General features: G+C 39.8%; 1 non-coding gene across 1 annotated transcript; it reads left to right on the forward strand.

Annotated features, from left to right (window-relative positions):
• Positions 1-686: 686 nt before the first annotated feature.
• Positions 687-790, forward strand: LOC112760050 (small nucleolar RNA R71). The gene has a single exon (XR_003180507.1). It is a non-coding gene; the product is annotated as a small nucleolar RNA R71 (small nucleolar RNA).
• The last annotated feature ends 9905 nt before the right edge of the window (positions 791-10695 follow it).

The raw sequence follows: 10695 nt of genomic DNA on the forward strand, positions 1-10695 counted from the left end.
AGCTTTTCAATTCGGTTATGTCTTGACTCATGGTTGCCATCATTCCTTCTATCCGGTTTAATTGATCTTGAAATTGTTGGTTCGGATTAGGTTGGGTAGGTTGATTATTTTGGCCATGATATGATGGTTGGGGGTAAGTGTTTTGTGTGGCTTGGTATGATCTTTGGTTGGAGTTTTGGTATGTGGAATTGTTATGTTGGTTGTGGTTGTAAGGTTTGTGGTTTTGTGGTTGGGTTTGTTGGTTCCCCCACCCAAAGTTTGGGTGATTTTTCCATCCTGGGTTGTAAGTGTTGGAGTGTGGATCATATGATTGCCTTTGTTGGTTTCCCACATAGTTGGCCTCTTCCCAATCACCTCCTTCAATGCTTACTTCCTCTTGATCTTGTGTGTGTATTGCAGCCACTTGCTTTGTTTCTAATTGCCTGGTAAGCTCTGCTAGTTGCTTGGCAAACACCTTGTTTTGGGCTAGAATTGTATCAACATGGTTCAGCTCCATGACTCCCTTAGTGTTGTGCCTTTCTGATGCATAGTAGTACTCATTCTCAGCCACTGTCTCAATCACTTCAATGGCCTCTTCCACAGTCTTTTTCCTGTTCAATGAACCTCCTGATGAATGGTCTACAGCCTTCCTTGATTCATAAGAGAGTCCATCATAGAAAATATGCAATTGCACCCAATCATGGAACATGTCTGGTGGGCATTTCCTTGTCAAGTCCTTGAATCTCTCCCATGCCTCGTAGAGAGTTTCACCATCTTGTTGTCTAAAAGTCTGAACCTCAGATCGAAGCCTATTGACCTTTTGTGGGGGGTAGAAACGTGCCAGAAACTTGCTTTCCACCTCATCCCATGTTGTTAGACTCCCCCTTGGGAATGATTCCAGCCACTTAGCTGCTTTGTCCCTAAGTGAAAATGGGAACAAAAGCAGTTTATATGCATCTTCCTGGACTCCATTGGACTTCACAGTGTCACAAATTCTCAGGAATTTTGTGAGATGTTGGTTTGGGTCTTCATTAGCACTTCCACCAAATGAACAATGATTCTCCACAAGTGATATTAGCTGTGGTTTGAGTTCAAAATTGTTGGCCTGAATGGGTGGTTTCTGGATGCTGCTACCACAATTCCCAGAGGTTGGGTTTATGTATGAACTAAGAACCCTCCTCTCAGGAATGGCATTGTTTCCATCAGCTCTCTCATGGTTGTGAACTTCTCTATCCATGTTGAGATCTAAAGCTTCCTCAAAATTGTCCTCAGATTCTCCTTCAGATTCCTCTTCTCCCACTACTCTCTTCCCTCTTGCTTCCCTTCTCAGTCTATGAAGGGTCCTCTCTGGTTCGGTATATGGAGGAGTTGATGTCTCTCTTCTCCTACCTGTCATACAAGAACACAGCACAGGCAACAAACAAGTGAAATACTCTTGGTTAATGGAAGAGTATGGTTAGAGCAATTGAGGAATTAATTCAAACAGTTAGTGAGTCAGTGAGTTAGTTGCTTGAATTTAAAGGCATAAAGAAAGAAAGCATGTAACAGAGTGCAGAAATTAAAATTCAACAAGTAACTTGAACAGAATTAACAAAGCAAGAGAAATTGCTCAATCTAGTTAGCTTCCAATTGGAGAATTGTCAATCGAAAACCAATCCCCGGCAACGGCGCCATAAACTTGATGCGCATAAACTAGTTATGCTACGATTTAGGAAATTGCACGATCGGCAAAATTCCTTCCGGCAAGTGCACCGGTTATCGTCAAGTAAAAACTCACAATAGAGTGAGGTCGAATCCCACAAGGATTGGTTGAGTGAGCAATTCGGATTAGAAGTGTGTTCTAGTTGAGCGGAATCAAGATTGAGATGAGAATTGCGGAATGTAAAATTGGCGGGAAAAATAAATGACAAGGAATTGAAATGGCGGAATCTTAAATTGCATGAATTAAAGAGCAGAAACTAAATTGCTGAAATTAAAAGGGAATGGGGGTGATTGCAAGAATTGAGTTGCAGAATGTAAAGAGAAGATGGAAATCAGAATTGGGGGATTCATTGGGTTATAGGAGATATTGAGATCTCCGAATCAAAACATGTTTATCTCTTCCTCAAGCAATGCGTTCATTGAATTTTGCTTGGCAATCTTATATGATTGGATCCCAATCCCTTGGTTCACCAATTCTCTCTAAAAATGAACAAATTCCCAATCCCTTGGTTTAAATGTTCATAAGAAGAGATGATGCTCGATCACTGATTATACCACACAGTTTCATGAACCACAATTTGGTAGGATTACATGTCACAATATCCATCCAAACCCCAATCCAATTCACTGTGAGAAAGCTTCTCTAGCATGAATCCTCCATTCCTTTCCCAAGGTTCCGAAGGATTCCAATTATGGGTAGTTTCTTTCCCAAGACAACTACCCAATGGAATTAGATCGAGAAGCTTTCTAACAAAATTCAAGAGAAAAGATTGCAGAAGAAGATAAACTATTATTGATTCATTGAATTACAATAGAGCTCCCTAACCCAATGAAAGGGGGTTTAGTGAGTCATAGCTCTGAATTCAATTACAAAGATATGAAAACTAGCTAAAAGTGAAGGTAAAAGTTCTTTCTAACTTAAATTCTATCCTATTTATACACTTTCTATATTGAGCTTCTGTTGTGTTTCTTGGGCTTTGAGGCCTCTCCCTGCTTTCCTTTTGCCTTGGGTTTATGATCCATAATCTTGATGAGGCTGCTGATCCAAATTCTGTAACATTCATTGAGCCAACTTAGTGATAATCAAATAATGGCACATGACTCAATAAATTGAAATTTCAGACTCATCAATCCTTCAGGCCCAATCCCATAAACCATGATATTCAATTGGGTTTCATACCAGAATAAGTTTAAGTTAATGTTTGTGCTCAAATACTAACTTAAACCACAATATTTTTGGTCCAGAAACCTTTTCCAAGAGTGGCGTTTAAGTTGCAGTTCAAGCTTAAACTGCAGCTTAAACGCCAGACACTTCCAGTGAGGCCTTTTGTAGAAGCACGTTTAAGCTTCAGTTTAAGGTTAAACTGAAGCTTAAACGTGGAAATGGAAGAAGGCAGCCCTGGAGAGTCATGTAGTCGAACACGTTTAAGCTTCAGTTTAAGGTTAAACTGAAGCTTAAACGTGGATATAGGAAGGGCAGCCCTGGAGGTCGAACACGTTTAACCTCCAGTTTAAGGTTAAACTGGAGGTTAAACGTGGAAATGGAAGGAGGCATCCTGGAGGTCGAACACGTTTAACCTCCAGTTTAAGGTTAAACTGGAGGTTAAACGTGGAAGCTTAGAAGGGTAGCCCTGGAGGTGTCGAACACGTTTAAGCTCCAGTTTGAGGTCAAACTGGAGCTTAAACGTGGAAATGGAGAGAGCAACCCTGGAGGAGGAAACTTGGTCGAACACGTTTAAGCTCCAGTTTGAGGTCAAACTGGAGCTTAAACGTGGAAATGGCTCCCTGGTGCTTTTCCCATTCTGGCGTTTAACCTCCAGTTTAAGGTTAAACTGGAGGTTAAACGTGGAACTCCTTCCTGAGTGGCATTATCATTCTGGCGTTTAACCTCCAGTTTGAGGTCAAACTGGAGGTTAAACGTGGAATGCTTCTTTGGTGAGACTTTTCATTCTGGCGTTTAACCTCCAGTTTAAGGTCAAACTGGAGGTTAAACTTCAATTCCAGCATTTCTTAGCCTTCATGATTCTGGCGTTTAAGCTCCAGTTTAGGCTTAAACTGGAACTTAAACTCCACATGTGATATTCAAGCTTCCTTTATTGATTTTGTTGCTTCCTTGCTTAGCCTCTTCTTCCTTGAAATCATCCAAACAAATGCATCAAAGTCTTGCAAAATTTCATGAGAAATCTTCCATTCATAGCATTCAAGTAATATAACTAAAACTCATGGAATTTGCATCAAAATCATATTGTTTGGATGGTTCATTGCTTTGTTATTCTTTTAACCATTCTTGGTTACTTTAAGCTCAAGAAAATGCATAAAACCACTAAAACTAACAGAAAAATACTAGTGAAACTAGCCTAAGATGCCTTGGCATCAGGTATGCATTGAATAGTGGTCCTCGTCCATGATATCTTAGAGGGTGTTGTTGCCTAAAGGGTTGATCAGATCCTCTTGGCTCCATCCATCTATGATTGCTCTGACCTTGATGCATGTTCCTGCTATAGCTTTCGTTCCCTTCAACAATATTAGAACCAAACTCAAAGCGAGAGGGGTGAGAATTCATAGTAGCTAATGGAAATAAAAGGAGAAAGCAAAAACAGATAAACAAGTAAAAGAAAAATATTTACAATAACCAATAATAAGGCACACGTTTGCAGTTCCCCAACAATGGTGCCATTTTGACGATTTGGATTTCCTATCGGTAAAGAAATATAAAAATATGATCGCGTTGTAAGTATAGCTTCTAAACCAACAGAAAATCCTTTCGTACAAACGTTTTGGTTGTCACAAGTAACAAACCCCTTTAAAATTGATAACCGAAGTATTTAAACCTCGGGTCGTCTTCTCAAGGAACTGCAGGGAGGTATGTTCTTATTATTGGTTATGAGTTTTGTAAATTGGGGTTTTGAAAGTAAGGGACAAGTAATTTAAATGACAAATAAAATAAATAAATAACTGTAAAATAATCTCTTGGCAAGGTGTGAAAATTCGGAAGTCCTATCGTAGTTACTCCTATGAGAATGGAAGTTAATCCCACTTAGTTAACCCTTATGAAAGCAAGGAAAAGTCAAGTGAACTAATTAGTTAGATTCCCAAGTCCTAGCCAACTCCTAAGGAAAGACTAGAGTTAGCGGAATACCAGTCAAGTTAGCCGACATAATAACCAATCACGGATAGTTGATAACTCAAGAGCTTCCAGTTAATCAATTAAAGCCAATAATATAAAAATCTAAATAAGAATCTTAGATCTGAAATATCTCAATTGCATTAAATAAGAGAAAATCAATCTAAACATAAAGAATTCATAAGCCAATATGGCAACATAAGTAATTAAAGGATAGCATTAAAATATCTTAAAGTAAAAGAGAAATATAAAGTAAAATAAATATTGAACCTGATGAAGAGTTGAAATTCTAAATCCTTAAGAGGAATCCTAATCCTAAAACCTAAGAGAGAGGAGAGAACCTCTCTCTCTAAAAACTACATCTAAACTATGAAAAGTAAATAATTGAAGACCTCTCTCTCTGAATGAATGCATTTTCTCACTTTATAACCTCTAATCTGTGCTTTCTGGAGTTGGATCTGGGCCAAAAAGGGTTTCAGAAATCGCTGGGAGCTTTTTCTGCAGTTTCTGGTGTGTGGCGTCTATCACGCGTCCGCGTGGGTCACGCGGTCGCGTCATCTGGGAGTTTTCCTTGTAACGCGTTCGCTTCGATCACGCGTACGGGTCATCTGCATTCTGCTTAAGGCATGCGTCTGTGTCAGTCACGCGTTCGCGTCGCTGTCTTTTCGCGCTAGGCATGCGGCCGCGTCATTCATGTGTTCACGTCGCTGCCAGTTTCTTCAAAAAACTCCATTTTGTGCTTTCCTTCTATTTTTGTATGTTTTCTTTTCCATCCTTCAAGTCATTCCTGCCTTAGAAGATCTGAAACTACTCAACACACAAATCACGGCATCGAATGGTAATAAAGGGTAATTAAAATAATTATTTTTAAAGCATAGGAAATATGTTTTTTACATATATCACATAATAAGGAAGGGAAACTAAAACCATGCAATTTTCATGAATAAGTGGGTGAAGGGTTAAATAAATCACTTAAATTGAGCACAACATATATCATAAAATATGGGTTTATCAACCTCCCCACTCTTAAACAATAGCATGTCCTCATGCTAAATCCAAGATAAAGAGTAAGGTAAGGTTAAAGTGGTGGAATCTCATGCAATGCAATCTATTCTAAATGCAAATTACCTAAATGAATCATGCAATTCTAATTGTTATTCACTTGTATATAAAACTTACATGTAGTTAAATTAATTCATATCTTCAAGGAATCATATATGCATAGCCAAACCCTAGATAATGTTAAAGTACTTTTACAATTGAGATGGGTAAAAACATTTTACAAACTTGCAAGACAATTAACAATTTAAGCAGATATATGGTGATGAGCTATTGAACCCTCACTGGATTTTGTGTTTACTCTCTAGTCACTCAGTATTTATTGGGTTAATCACTCTATTCTTCTTTTTATCCTTACTTTCTATAACTTTGTTCTTCATCCAACCAATCAACAATTATAGAATATAGTCATACAAAAATCATGAGGTCTTTTTCAAGGTTGTAATGGGGCCAAGGTAAAGGTAAGGGTATATGTATAAGTCTAAATGAGCTAATAAGTGAATCCTTGATTAGTCTAAGATCTCACCTAACATACATATTTTATAAATCAAAGTTTCTTAACCTATTTGCCCAAGTTTTTCCACTTTGTAGTGCAAACTCATGCATTAAATTTAACTTTGTCCCATGTGCATTGATTCATTTTATTTTGCAATTGGGGAATTTTTGTATCCCCTTAATTAAGTATCGAAAATGAAAAATTATTATTATTATTATTATTTTTAATGCATATGGTAATTTAATTGTTTTGATCTCACATGAGCATGCTTCCCGAATTTTTATTTTGAAACATCTTTATTCTTTTTAACTTTCTACCTTTGTTTCTATCATCCATGTTCCCATAAAGTTCCCCACACTTAAACAATACACAATTTCTATCTTAAGCTAACCAAGGATTCAACTTGGGATTTTTATTTTATTTTTCTGCTTAAGGTTAGTAATGTGGTTTATAGAACAAGAGGGGATTAAAAAGCTCAAGGGGGCTAACAAGGGTGATGTAAAAGGTAGGCTAATTTGGGATAAGTGAAAAACAAAGTAAATCATATCTTAGTATGTATCTATACTCTATAATTGGACATATAGATTAAAACAAAGTAAAGAACATCGGAATGAAAAAGAAGGGCAAAACACACAGGAATGAAATTTATGGTTTGAATGTAACCATACCATTAAGCTCAAAACTCACAGGCTGTGTGTTCTCCAGCTCAAAAATCATATATCAGTTATACATGTCATGCAAGTAGAAATTAAGAGTTCTCATTATTCTCAAATGTAAATTTTTTTGGGTGGCTTTAAAGTTTAGTGTTCCTTCTTGAAGAAATGTTGTTAACTAACTAACATGTAATGCTATATATACAAGGTGTGTGGATTGTTTTGATTATGTTAAAGTCTCTAGTTTACTTCCTTTTTATTTTCAATTTAAACCAAACTATCATATGCTAAAAGGGTAAACAATACTAATTAATCCACATATTCTATAACTAATAAGTTTAGAATTGCAAACTAAACTGACTGGCTAAGGTATGAACTAAAGTGCAAAATATGAAAATAAAGTAAAAGTATAGCAACAACAATATATAAGTACTGAAAAATGAAAAGAAAAAATAAAAATAAAAATAAAGATAAAAATATAGAAAAATAAATAAAATAAGATAAAAAGAGTCTGTAGTGGTTCACAAAAAAGAAATACGCCAGGAATGGCGACCTCTCCACACTTAAAATAAAGCATCGTCCTCGATGCTCACTCAAACTAGGTGTGAAGGAGTGTCATCACTGGAAGGATGGGCTGCTGGAGTCTCGGTGGTGGCCTGAGGATCTGCAGACTAGATGAGGGTAGGAGGATCTGTCTGCTACAGAGGAGGCTCTGACTGGATGGAAATCTCTGGATTTGCGGCCTGAATCTGGTGTGGCACCTCCTGCTGTGGTGCAGCCTGCTCTGGTCCTGCCTGTGCAGCCTGGGTAGGTGTCTCCACCTCGTGTTCATCCTCCTCCACCTCAGATGTATCAGAAGGAGTGTCAGGCTCGGAGGGGATGTCGTCGCCGGATCAGATCATCAACTTGACGTGCTCATAGCGTCGCTTGTTACAACGCTCCATACGATCCAAGCGGGCGAAAAGTCGATGCACCAAATGGTAAATAGGCTCAGGAGCAGGTGGAGGTGCAGTGGGTGGGGCTGGTGCAGTAGTGGATGAAGAAGGGGCAGCTGAAGGTGTGGCTGTCTCATCAGAAGCGGTGAGGAATGGAGGTGTATAGCCTAAAGCCCGAAACTTCCTACTGTGAGGAATGATCTTCTTGCAGTCTGCAGCAGTCGGCTTCGCATAAGCCAGCTCCCAAGGCATGTCAGCTCGACGGCCTAGCTGGGTGATCAGATATGGGAACGAGAGGGTGCCTCTGACATGGACCCTGGCCATATAGTGCCGGATGAATCGTGGCAGATACAGATCTTTACCCTCCAGCACACACCAGAGAAGGGTGATCATAGTAGCAGGCATCTCTGTCTCATGAGTGCTCGGCATAGCAAAGTTGCTCAGGATCTAGTGCCAGAGCCAAGCCTCATCATTCAGATACATAAGCTTGATTCTTTTAGGCATTGTGGTGTTCTTACCCATGACCCATGGGATAGTCGGATCAAGGGCTATCCTATGCTTGACAACATCCCAGTCAAATCTCATAAAGCACATGTCCTCTTCAGCCTTTTGGTAACCGTCAGGCTGATCTGACTTAGGCTGAAGGCGCAGAATATCCTCAATGGCTTCCTCAGTGACCAGTATCTGTTTCCCTCTGAGGTGCACTGCATCCAGGGAAGTCTTGAAATAGTTGCAGTAAAACTCTCTTACCCAGGAAGCATTGACCTCTGTCAGGTTTCTCTCCAAGAAGAACCAGCCTCTCTGTTTTATCTGATCGGAGATGTACTGCTGTAGTTCTTCTAGAATTTTCAGAGTTTGCTCCAGGTACAGGTTTCTGGAGGTGGCAAACACTAGATACTTCAGCTCACAGTATCGGTTTGCAAATTTAATTGGATCATTGGCAGGGAGGAGCTGGTCAGCCTTCTCCTGCGGGGTAAAGTGCTTTTCCCGCTAGGAGTCATCATGCATAATGTCCAGGATAGACATAGAGGATTCACCTCTTTTCCTTTTACCAGTGGTTGCCTTGCCTTTTCCTTTTCTTTGAGGGTCAGACATCCTGAAAAGCAGAAATTTCAGGATATAAATGAAGAACAGAGCAGGAAAACAAGTAGGCAAATAGAATGATGGCAATATAAGCATATGGTGGCAAAAGAGCAGTAGAATTATGAAATGAGTTGAATAATTGTGCATTTTGGATTGTTTTGGAGTTAGAAATCTGAGATGAGAAATCACAATCCAAAATATATTATAAAGAGAATACCTGTTAATTAAGAGAAACAATAATCATGCCATGAGTGAAAAAGTTTGAAGGAGTTAGTTAAAAAGCAAAGGGGGAAGTTAGAAAGTTAAAAGTGAAAAAGTGGAAAGTAGTGAGTTAGGAGGAAAAAGTTAAAGTAAGTGGCGTTGAGAAATATTTCCTAGGTAATAAGAAATTCACAAATTTAAAGACTAGTCAATTCATATTAAAAAATATCAGGTTAGTGATGATGATTCATAAAGATATAAAAATAGCAAAAAAAATTAAATTCGAATCATCAAAAGTGCTATGTATTAGCCAGGGAATTGAAAGGGATAAGAATGCCGGCCCGTGCATTCATGAATTGGTTTGGTAAAAGCTAACTAATGCAAAATTCAAATTGCCAAAACCAAAAATTGAGAGAAAATCAAAACAATTTGCAAAAAAAAAAATTGGACAGCATTCCGGCTAAAATTGGATATTCCCGGGTAATAAACAGCAAGCAAAATAGTTCATATAAATTAAAATAAAGCTGCAAATACATATACAGAATATGAACATGAAAGAGCAGTGTAAAAGCAGCATGAAACAGTAAAGAACAGCATATGAACAGTATTAACATCACAGTAACATCAGAATTGCGAAATTGATAAAACAAGAAGCCCGAACAGTGCAATTATCAGGCCTAAATCCACTAACCACATCCTAGCTACCTAACCACCTAGAATCCACTACAAACATGCATCTCTAACTAGCCTAATTTGAAACATAAACTGAAAAATATGCAACTAACTATGAATGAAAGAAAAGTGGTGAATAGTGGAACCTGGTATGCATATGAGCTAAGGTAGGGATCAGAGAGATGGCGGTGGTGAAGTGGCGGTGCTGGGAGGGTGGCACGGTGGTGCGGTGGTGGAACGGGGAGGTTGGCGCAGTGGTGGGTGGCTGTTTGTGGTGGCAGGGGGGTTTCGGTAAGGGTTAACGGTGGAGGGGGTGGTTTAAGAAGAATGGGGGTGAGGGTGGTGGTGGTGGGAGGCGTGGCGGTGATGGCGCGGTGGTGGTGGCTGGCCGTGGTGATGGAGGGGAGAGAAGGGAGGGGAGAAGGGGGAATGGGGGTTGTGGTCGTCGCGGTGGGTCTGGGTTGTTGGGGGTGGCGCGGCGATCGGAGATGGCTGGGGGTAGTGGTGGTGGTTGTGGGTGGCAGAGAGCAGAGAGGGAGCAGTGGGGGGAGGGGTTTGGGGGGGAAGAGAATGGGGCGCGATGGGGGTAGGGTTTTGCGTCACTGGGGGTTAATGGATTTGAATCCACGCAAACGCGTGGAGCATGCGATCGCGTGGCTAGGGTGGAATGGGGTTGACGCGAGCGCATGGAATGGGAAAAAGGATGAATGATGCGGTCGCGTGAGGCACGTGACCGTGTCGCTGAAAATTGTGCTAAACGCACAATTCCAGCGTCGTTTCAGCGCAACTCTC

The sequence above is a fragment of the Arachis hypogaea genome, chromosome 16 (genome assembly GCF_003086295.3).
Source record: "Arachis hypogaea cultivar Tifrunner chromosome 16, arahy.Tifrunner.gnm2.J5K5, whole genome shotgun sequence".
NCBI lineage: Eukaryota > Viridiplantae > Streptophyta > Magnoliopsida > Fabales > Fabaceae > Arachis > Arachis hypogaea.